Source organism: Arachis duranensis, unplaced genomic scaffold, assembly GCF_000817695.3.
Source record: "Arachis duranensis cultivar V14167 unplaced genomic scaffold, aradu.V14167.gnm2.J7QH unplaced_Scaffold_56061, whole genome shotgun sequence".
Lineage (NCBI taxonomy): Eukaryota > Viridiplantae > Streptophyta > Magnoliopsida > Fabales > Fabaceae > Arachis > Arachis duranensis.
Window position 1 is genome coordinate 91,008 of NW_026264960.1, and position 9,192 is coordinate 100,199.

Consider the following 9,192-nt stretch of genomic DNA (forward strand, 5'->3'; position numbering starts at 1 on the left):
CAGAACAACATTAGACATGTATCTTCTCAACACACTCTTGCAGACTACAGCATACACATATCAACATGTTCTACCTTACTATCGTAAAATCAACAAGAGGCACAACCAGTCACACATTTAATCTACAACCAAAATCCATTACATATGAAGCATTCAACTATTCATAATAATCCAGTAAAATTTTCAGGCATTCAAAGTTTAAAATATTTAATTTAATAAAATATTCCCTACCTCAGATGTCACAACTCGCGAAAATCACTAAACGCAGTAGCTCCATCAGTGGTTCCAATACCAGCTCCCATGGCAGCAGCAGTAGTGATTCTGGGCAGCTCCAGCGCTGGTTCCCGGCGGCTGAGGACTCTGACAACTTGCAGAACCTAGAGGCGAGGCAGAACAGAGCCGTTTTCCTTAAATCCCAAGTAGCAGCTTCCCTGTTTCCTTTTCCATTCACGTTCCTCTCCATGGCCACGGTGAAACAACGGCGGCACCCAGTGGCTCTCCATCCTCCACGTGACCTTTTCTCCTTACAGAACATGAGCAAGAGTGTTACAGTTTCAAGAATGGAATTGGGAACACAGGGGAAGCTGCTGTCGGGCAATAGCAGTTTAGCTTCCCTTCAGGCTTGATGGTGATTGAACTGTGACGGCGAGGTTTCCTTCGACAGCAATAGTGACAATGGCGTGCGGCGTTGGCGTCGAAGACTCCAGTGCAGCGACGAGAACGAAGCTTCTTCTCGGTCAGTGGCTCACAGCTCGCGGTTCCCTCTCAACGTCTCTCTCTCATCTTTGTTCCACAGCAGCGGCCTCAACTGGCGCCAACGGCGGACTTCACCCACGGCGATGGGGACGGCTCGAACAACAGCGACGGCACACGACGGCGCGCAACGACAACAGCAAATCCCTCTCTGCGCGACGTTGACTCTATGCCTCCCTCTTTCTTCGACTCGGACCTGACGACGGACTCCAAGGCGGCGGCAAGAAGCTCGACGGCGTTTGGTCTCCATAGTGACAGCGGTGAGACACCGGTGATGGCGAGCCGGACAGCGACTGGACGGCGACGTGGCGCAACTCCCTCTCTTCCTCTCTGTGGCTGGTGTGGGTGTGTTGTGCGTTGAGTGGGTGAAGGAGAAAGGGGGTGAAGGCTGCGTGTTTCAGCCTCTAGGAAAAGGGGAAAATGAGGGTTCGGTTCCAATTTGGGAATTAGGGTTTCTGATTGAATTTGGAGATTTTGGGATTTAGGGTTAGAAATTAGGATTTTAGAAAAGAATATAGATAGATATGAATAGATATTTTGATAAAATTAGAGGGCAGAGTAATTTTAAAATCAAATATGCTCTATTAAAAATATTTAGGAACATTATGTATCAATATATTTCTAAGCTTAATCAATTATTTCTAATATAAAATATAAAATGAATATATTAATCACATTTTTATAAAATATAGTTAAAACTCAATATTAATTATTCAAATTGAATGATATAACTTTCCATTATTTTTTTATCACCGAAACTTTAATTTCAATTTATAAAATTACCAATTATAATAAAATTATACATAAATATTAATTGACTTAAACTTAAAGTATTTATAAAAATTAATCTAATCATTTCTAGTAAATTAATTCCTAAGAGTTCAAATTAATAACATAATTCATTCAAAATAGAATTTATTTAAATTAAATTATACAATTCTTCTTATTTTTCAATTATCAAATTATAATTTCAATTATACCAAATATCTAATAAAAATTATATAAAAATTCTAATTAATTTAAACTCCAATTATGATAAAACTCCATTTAATTACCTTTATTAAAATAATTTTCTTAAACTAAATTTTCAGCAAGTAAAATAAATCACAAATAACTAATTATTTGATTTTCAAAAACTAGGGTTGTTACATTCTACCCACCTTAGAAAAATTTTCGCCCTCGAAAATTGCTAGAATAAAATAAATTCGAACTTAAATCAAGGAAAATAGAATATATGAACAAAAACATAGGCATTGTCAAGGATGAATATTCAAAGAGTTAAATTCATAGGCAAGCAAAGATATACAAGAATGACAAAGTATGGTTGGGAATAATCAAATCACATTCTAAGGAGGAAATTCAAACCAGAGAATTCCAATGAAAGCAACGAAGAAAAACATGGCACGACTTTGCATGGCACGAATAAAGATTATACGTTGAATCGAAGCAAACATCATAAATTCTAACGCTCCCAAACCTCGTGAATCACATTACTTATTACTTTTATTTCGTCTAAGATAACCTGTTAGTATTGCCATGTACATAAATCATTAGTATTAAGATGGCCAGACCTAATACCATGATAAAACCGTTCTTTAAAATAGTCAAAGAGAACGGTTTTATTTTGTTACTATAGCATAATGAAAAAATGAACTTCAACAACAACACTGTAAAAACCGTTGTCTAAGACCATCTAATGGAACGGTTTTAAAGTGTAGCATTTCGGCAACGGTTTTAGTGCGTTTCTTTTGTACAATTCTTTAAACAACAATAAAAAACCGTTGCTTAAAGCCAAATCATGGTAACGATTATAAAACCGTTCTTTAAAATAGTCAAAGAGAACGGTTTTAATTTGTTGCTAGAAATTGATAAAAAACTGAATTCAACAGTAACACTTTAAAAAACCGTTGTCTAAACCTATCTAAGAGAACGGTTTTAAGGCGTTGCAAAATTTGGCGTTGCTAAAGGCCATATTTGTTGTAGTGAGAAATTTGAATGATGCGTCGCCGGCACAAGGGCCGTGCGATCCGACGAGTTATCATGAATCATCAAAGCAACAGGCAGGGCCTGCGCTGACCTTTTATCTAATAAATGCATCCCTTCCAGAAGTCGGGGTTTGTTGCACGTATTAGCTCTAGAATTACTACGGTTATCCGAGTAGTAGGTACCATCAAACAAACTATAACTGACTTAATGAGCCATTCGCAGTTTCACAGTCTGAATTAGTTCATACTTACACATGCATGGCTTAATCTTTGAGACAAGCATATGACTACTGGCAGGATCAACCAGGTAGAATTCGTCACCGACCCTGCGCGCCGCGCTGCCGACGCCCCTGCGAGGGGAAGCTTTGGACGGACAGGCATCTTTCCGAGAAACCGAATCATCTGAGGGACAGACAGGGATCTAAGACCCCATCCGGACCGCGTGCACCGCACCCGCGAGAACAGAACACGCACGCAGGCCACGGTTGCCGCACAGAGCGCCGAGACGGGTAGGACCACGGGCATGTCTTGGAACTCCCCCGGCAATCCCACAAGGGGACTCCAAAAAGGAAAGGTTGGGGCAAGGCAGGGATACCACACCGCGGGGTAGGAAACAAAGGAGCCGCACAACCGTGGAGCCAGGCCGAGCACAACGCGATGCCCCACCAGAGTGGACGCAAACCGAAAACCGTCTTCCGCGACTTGCCCCCTCCAAGTAATAGGACGGGGACGTCGTGTTGCCCCCGGCGCACGACACACCCGCCGCACGGATATCGATGATCCGCGCCGTGCGCCACACCAGGCCTGGCCTAGCGTTGGACCGACGCCCGTGATCGACGTTGGACTGGGGGGGTTGACCCCGGCAGCAACACCACAACCACAACGTGCTTGCTAGTGTGACTAGGCATCGTGCATCTTGCTGGCATTGCGCCCAGCAAGCCTTTGGGCATCTCACTTTGCTCGCATTGCGCCAACTAATGAAGCCCTTTCCTTAAAGTTGGATCTGCGCCCTACTGGCGCTAAATGTCAAAACCGGCATTTAACACCCCCTGGGGGTAGTAGCTTCTAGTTGTTGCTGTCTTCCTAGCTCCGCCAGAATGTGCACCATTCTGGGCGTTTAACGCCAGGATGGCACAAGAGGGAAGATTTTGTTTTCAAATCAATTTTTTTTCAAGATTCCAACGCTGCAACGCGCCCTGCCTCCGGTGCAACGGCCACGGCCAACGTTGCATGGCGCCCTGCCTCCGTTGCAACGACCCCAGCCAAAGTTGCAACGCATCCGGCATCCGTTGCAATGCCCCCTGCCTCCGTTGCAACGGACCCCAGCATCCGTTGCACCACGTCCAGCATCCGGTGCAACGGCCCCCAGCCAACGTTGCAACGCGACCTGCCTCCGTTGCATCGGAGGCAAATTTCATCGTGATGGGGATAGATCATTGCAATTGTTGGTCTTCAACGAGGAATTCCTAGTAAGCGCGAGTCATCAGCTCGCGTTGACTACGTCCCTGCCCTTTGTACAAAAATTTTGCATTAAATTAGTCATCAATTTAAAAATCAAATCTTTTTAAATTGTCTTCAATCATATCTTTTCAATCATATCTTTTTTTGAAAACTTCCTAACCACTTTCTCTTTCTTCATTTTTTTTCAAAAATCCTCATAAAAAATTTTCAAATCAGATTGAATGAGTATCTCTTAGATTCATTACTCAGAATCTTCGTGGCATAAGCCGGATTGATGGCGGCATTCATGAGAATCCAGAAAGTCTAAACCTTGTCTGTGGTATTCTGACTAGGATTCTGGGATTGAATGACTGTGACGAGCTTCAAACTCCTGAAGGCTGGGCGTTAATGACAAACGCAAAAAGATCAATGGATTCTATTCCAACCTGATTGAGAACCGACAAGAGTCTGATTTTTTCTTAGAGCAAGAGGAGGCCCAAAATGTGGAGATAGGAGAGACCATTGAAGATGAAAGAATAATTGAAAGGAGTTGTCATGGAAAGAAAATCATCAAGCATGAGTACAATTTTATATTAAAACAACTGGAGCTACAGGAGTCCAATTGGTGCGCTCTTAATTGGGTTGAAAAGTAGACATCCAGGGCTTTCCAGCAATATATAATAGTTCATATTTTGCGTGAAGATAGATGACGTAAACTGGCGTTTAACGCCAGTTCCATGTTGCAGTCTGGCGTCGGCAGCGCGGCGCGTAGGGTCGGTGACAGATTCTACCTGGTTGATCCTGCCAGTAGTCATATGCTTGTCTCTAGGGTTTTGTGCCTGTACGCTCTATTGATCCGAAGGGAAGCAAGGGAGATACTATTGCCACTGACCTCACATCTCAACGCAAGCGGGACAAACCACCGCCCTTACGCCGCCGCTGCTACCTCGACAGGCGGGATCCAACCGCCATCCCTGCCGGGCGTATAGCGTCTCATAGTCTCAATATACAAATGTACATCAGTGGTGTTCAGGAAACATTTTCAATATATCATGGATCCATCATCTCATTCCAAGTCCTCGACTCATCTTAACCACTGTCAATTCAATACCTCCATTCCTCTTTCTCACTCCACCAAGCCCATCGCAACGACCCCAGCCAAAGTTGCAACGCGTCCGACATCAGTTGCAATGCGCCCTGCCTCCGTTGCACCGCGCCCAGCATCCGTTGCAACGGCCCCGAGCCAACGTTGCAACGCGCCCTGCTCCGTTGCAACGGACCCCGGCATCCGTTGCAACGTGCTCGACTTCCGTTGTAACGCCCCCGCCAACGTTGCAACGCGCCCGGCTTCCGTTGTAACGCCCCCAGCCAACGTTGCAACGCGCCCGGCATCCGTTGCAATGTGCCCGGCATCCGTTGCAACGGCCCCCCGCCAACGTTGCAACGCGACCTGCCTCCGTTGCGACCCCCTCGGCCAACGTTGCAACGCGCCCGGCTTCCGTTGCAACTCCCCCCAGCCAACGTTGCAAGGCGCCCGGCTTTCGTTGCAACGCCCCCCGGCCAACGATGCAACGCGACCTGCCTCCGTTGCAACACCCCCAGCCAACGTTGCAACGCCACCTGCCTCGCAGGGTGCCTGCTCACCCTTTCCCGGGCGCGTCTTTCTACGTGGACCACGTGCCGAGTCTAGGCGTGGCCCGACCTCGGCGGGTGCCAGCTCTCCCTCGGGTCACGTCCTTCCCCGGTTGACCGCGTACCGGGTCTTGCTGCCTATGGGGGGGACCAGGCATCGAGCGTAGTGCTGGCATTGCGCCCAGCAATCCTTCGGCCAGGTCGAGTCTGAGCAACTGGGGACGCCTCCCTATAATAGGCTGCCGAGCCGTTACAGAAGTTAAGCCGGTTGAGGTCGGTTTTGCCGTTCGGGGATCCGCTTGCGTTCTATACGGCCCATTCTTCCCCCGGGGGCCGTAGGGGGGGCGGGGGAGGGAGACCCGCCCCAAAGAGGAAAGGTCATTTTTGACCGGGATATTTTTTCGCGCAGCCTTTAAAAAGTATTCTAGACGCCCCGACAAAACTTCAGGCAAAACTCTCGGCCCCCTGCCAACGCTGCAACGCCCCCAGCATCCGTTGCAACGCCCAGCATCCGTTGCACCGCACCCAGCATCCGTTGCAACGGCCCCCAGCCAACGTTGCAACGCGCCCTGCCTCCGTTGCAACGGACCCCGGCATCTGTTGCAACGCGCCCGGCTTCCATTGCAACGCCCCCAGCCAACGTTGCAACGCGCCCGGCATCCGTTGCAACGGCCCCCAGCCAACGTTGCAATGCGACCTGCATCCGTTGCGACCCCCTCGGCCAACATTGCAACGCGCCCGGCTTCCGTTGCAACGCCCCCCGGCCAAAGATGCAACGCGACCTGCCTCCGTTGCACCGGCCCCCTGCCAATGCTGCAACGCGCCCAGCATCTGTTGCAACGCCCCCAGCCAACGTTGCAACGCGCACAGCATCCGTTGCAACGGCCCCAGCCAAAGCCGCAACGCGCCCTGCCTGCGGTGCAACGGCCACGGCCAACGTTGTATGGCACCCTGCTGATGGTGTTTTGTGGAAAAATGAATTTCCAACACACATATCGAACCGGCAAGTGTACCGGGTCGCATCAAGTAGTAATAACTCACTTAGAGTGAGGTCGATCCCACAGGGATTGATGGATCAAGCAATTTTAGTGGGTGATTAGTTTAGTCAAGCTAACATTGAGTGAATTGTGTGAAATTGTAGCTAACAGAAAGTAAATGACAATGAATTTAAAGTTGCAGAATGTAAATTGGCAAGTAACTTAAAGAGCAAGAAATGTAAATTGCAAGAATCTTAAATGACAAAAAATATAAATTGCATCAAATATAAAGGCGAGTGGGTGCTAGAATTTCATAAATTAAACAAGAGAAAGTAAATTGCAATAAACAGAAGAACTAAAGATGAATTGAATTGCAGTAGATCTTAAGCAAAAGAGTAAAATGCCTTGAAGAATTTAAAAACAGAAAAGCAATGCTTAATTTGCAGCAATTAAAAGGATGTTGAAGATCTCAGGAGTGGAAGAGACTAGAAAACAAGTCTAGATCTCAAGTCCTTCCTTGATCCAACAAGAGAGAAGTTGCAGAAAATTAAAAGAACAGATTGCAGAAGAAGAAGATTTAAAACAGCAAATGAAAATTGAGTTATGCAGTAAGAGAACAAGATGAATCTCAAATCAGGAATGAAACAGAATTCCTTCCTTCCCAATCCAAAATTCCAAAACAGCGATCAAAACTAAGAGAGAGGGCTCTCAAATCCTAATACTCCCTAGTGTGCTAGCCCCCCACCTCCGAGCTCTAATTGATGCCTTTATATAGGCTTTACAAAATAAAAAAATGAAAATAAAATGAAATTGAAATTAAAAATAAATTTACAAAAAATGAAATTCCTAATCTAGCTTCTCTGTGTGCCTTTGAGTCATGTTGAGTGGGCTTTTGCTTGCTTTGGATTTGAAGGAGAATGGGTCTTGGATGGCCTTGATTCAATTTGGTGAGGAATTGAATTTATATGAAATTGAATTTTTGGCCCATGATTATTTGCAGGGCAGGGCAGAAAATGTTCGTGCGCCCTTGGTGCGTACTGGTTGGTGTGCGTGCGAGCTTGGTGTGTGAAGATGCTGCCCTGCCCTTGTGGAGGGTAGGGCAATGTTGCCTTGGTGTGTCTTGTGTGCGCACCACATTCCTTGACCGTGCCATGATGCGCTTGTGTGCGCCAAGCCTAAGCCTTTACTTCCTTGAAGGTCTTGTGTTCGAAACTTGGTGGAGGAAGTTGTTGCAATTTTTCCTTGAATTTTCCTGAATAGAACACGACATTGCTCTCCAAGAGGGCATTTTGCTCTCCTTGAGGGCAGACTTCCTTGGTTTCCTTGTGTCTCCCTCTTCGAGCCTTGGTGGAAGCATTTTGGTTTATTTTCGCTTGTTTTTGGCCCTTAAAGATGCCTTTCGTTCCTGCCTCAATTGTACGCCAAATATGTATTGCTATATATCGTTGGAAAGCTCTGAATGTCAGCTTTCCAACGCAACTGGAAGCACATCAATTGGACGTCTGTAGCTCAAGTTATAGCCCTTTGAAGGAGACATGGTCATGCTGTGAGCGCCCAGATTTTACCTTAGCGAAAATTCTTGCTTCCAACCTCACTTTGCATCACGATTCTGCCCTGCCCTTGGCAAGAGCAGGGCAGTGTACGTGCTGGCTGCTTCTTTCTTTGATTTGGTCATGGGCCACGCTTTTAAAAGCGTGGCCTAAGGCTTCAAAGTGTACCCCAACTTCAAAGTGTACCCCAAAGCTCTTTTTTTCTCCTTTTTTTGTTCTTCTTTGCTTCTTTTTCTTCTTATTTCCTACAAGATTTATAAAATTAAAATATCAAGAAAATATATCATTTAAGTACAAAAGCATTCAATATTTAAGCATAAATCATCAATTTCTTGTATGAAAAAGCATAGAAAAATAGGTATATGATGACATGTCATCACATGCCTCCGTTGCAACGACCCCAGCCAACGTTGCAACGCGTCCGGCATCCGTTGTAACGCACCCTGCCTCCGTTGCACCGTGCCCAACATCCGTTGCAACGGCCCCCAGCCATCGTTGCAACGCGCCCTGCCTCCGTTGCAACGCTGCCGGCCAACGTTGCAATGCGTCCGGCATCCGTTGCAACGGACCCCGGCATCTGTTGCGACAGCATCCGTTGCACCGCCCCCAGCCAACGCTGCAACGCGCCCGGCATCTGTTGCACCGCCCCCAGCCAACGCTGCAACGCGCCCTGCCTGCGGTGCTGGTGCGCGAAATTGTGAACAATACTTTTTCACAACTCTCATAATCCCCGGTAATGGCTCCAGAAACGTGGTAGCTCAATACCATGGCATTACACAACTTCGCACAACTAACCAGCAAGTGCACTGGGTCGTCCAAGTAATAAACCTTACGTGAGTAACGGTCGATCCCACG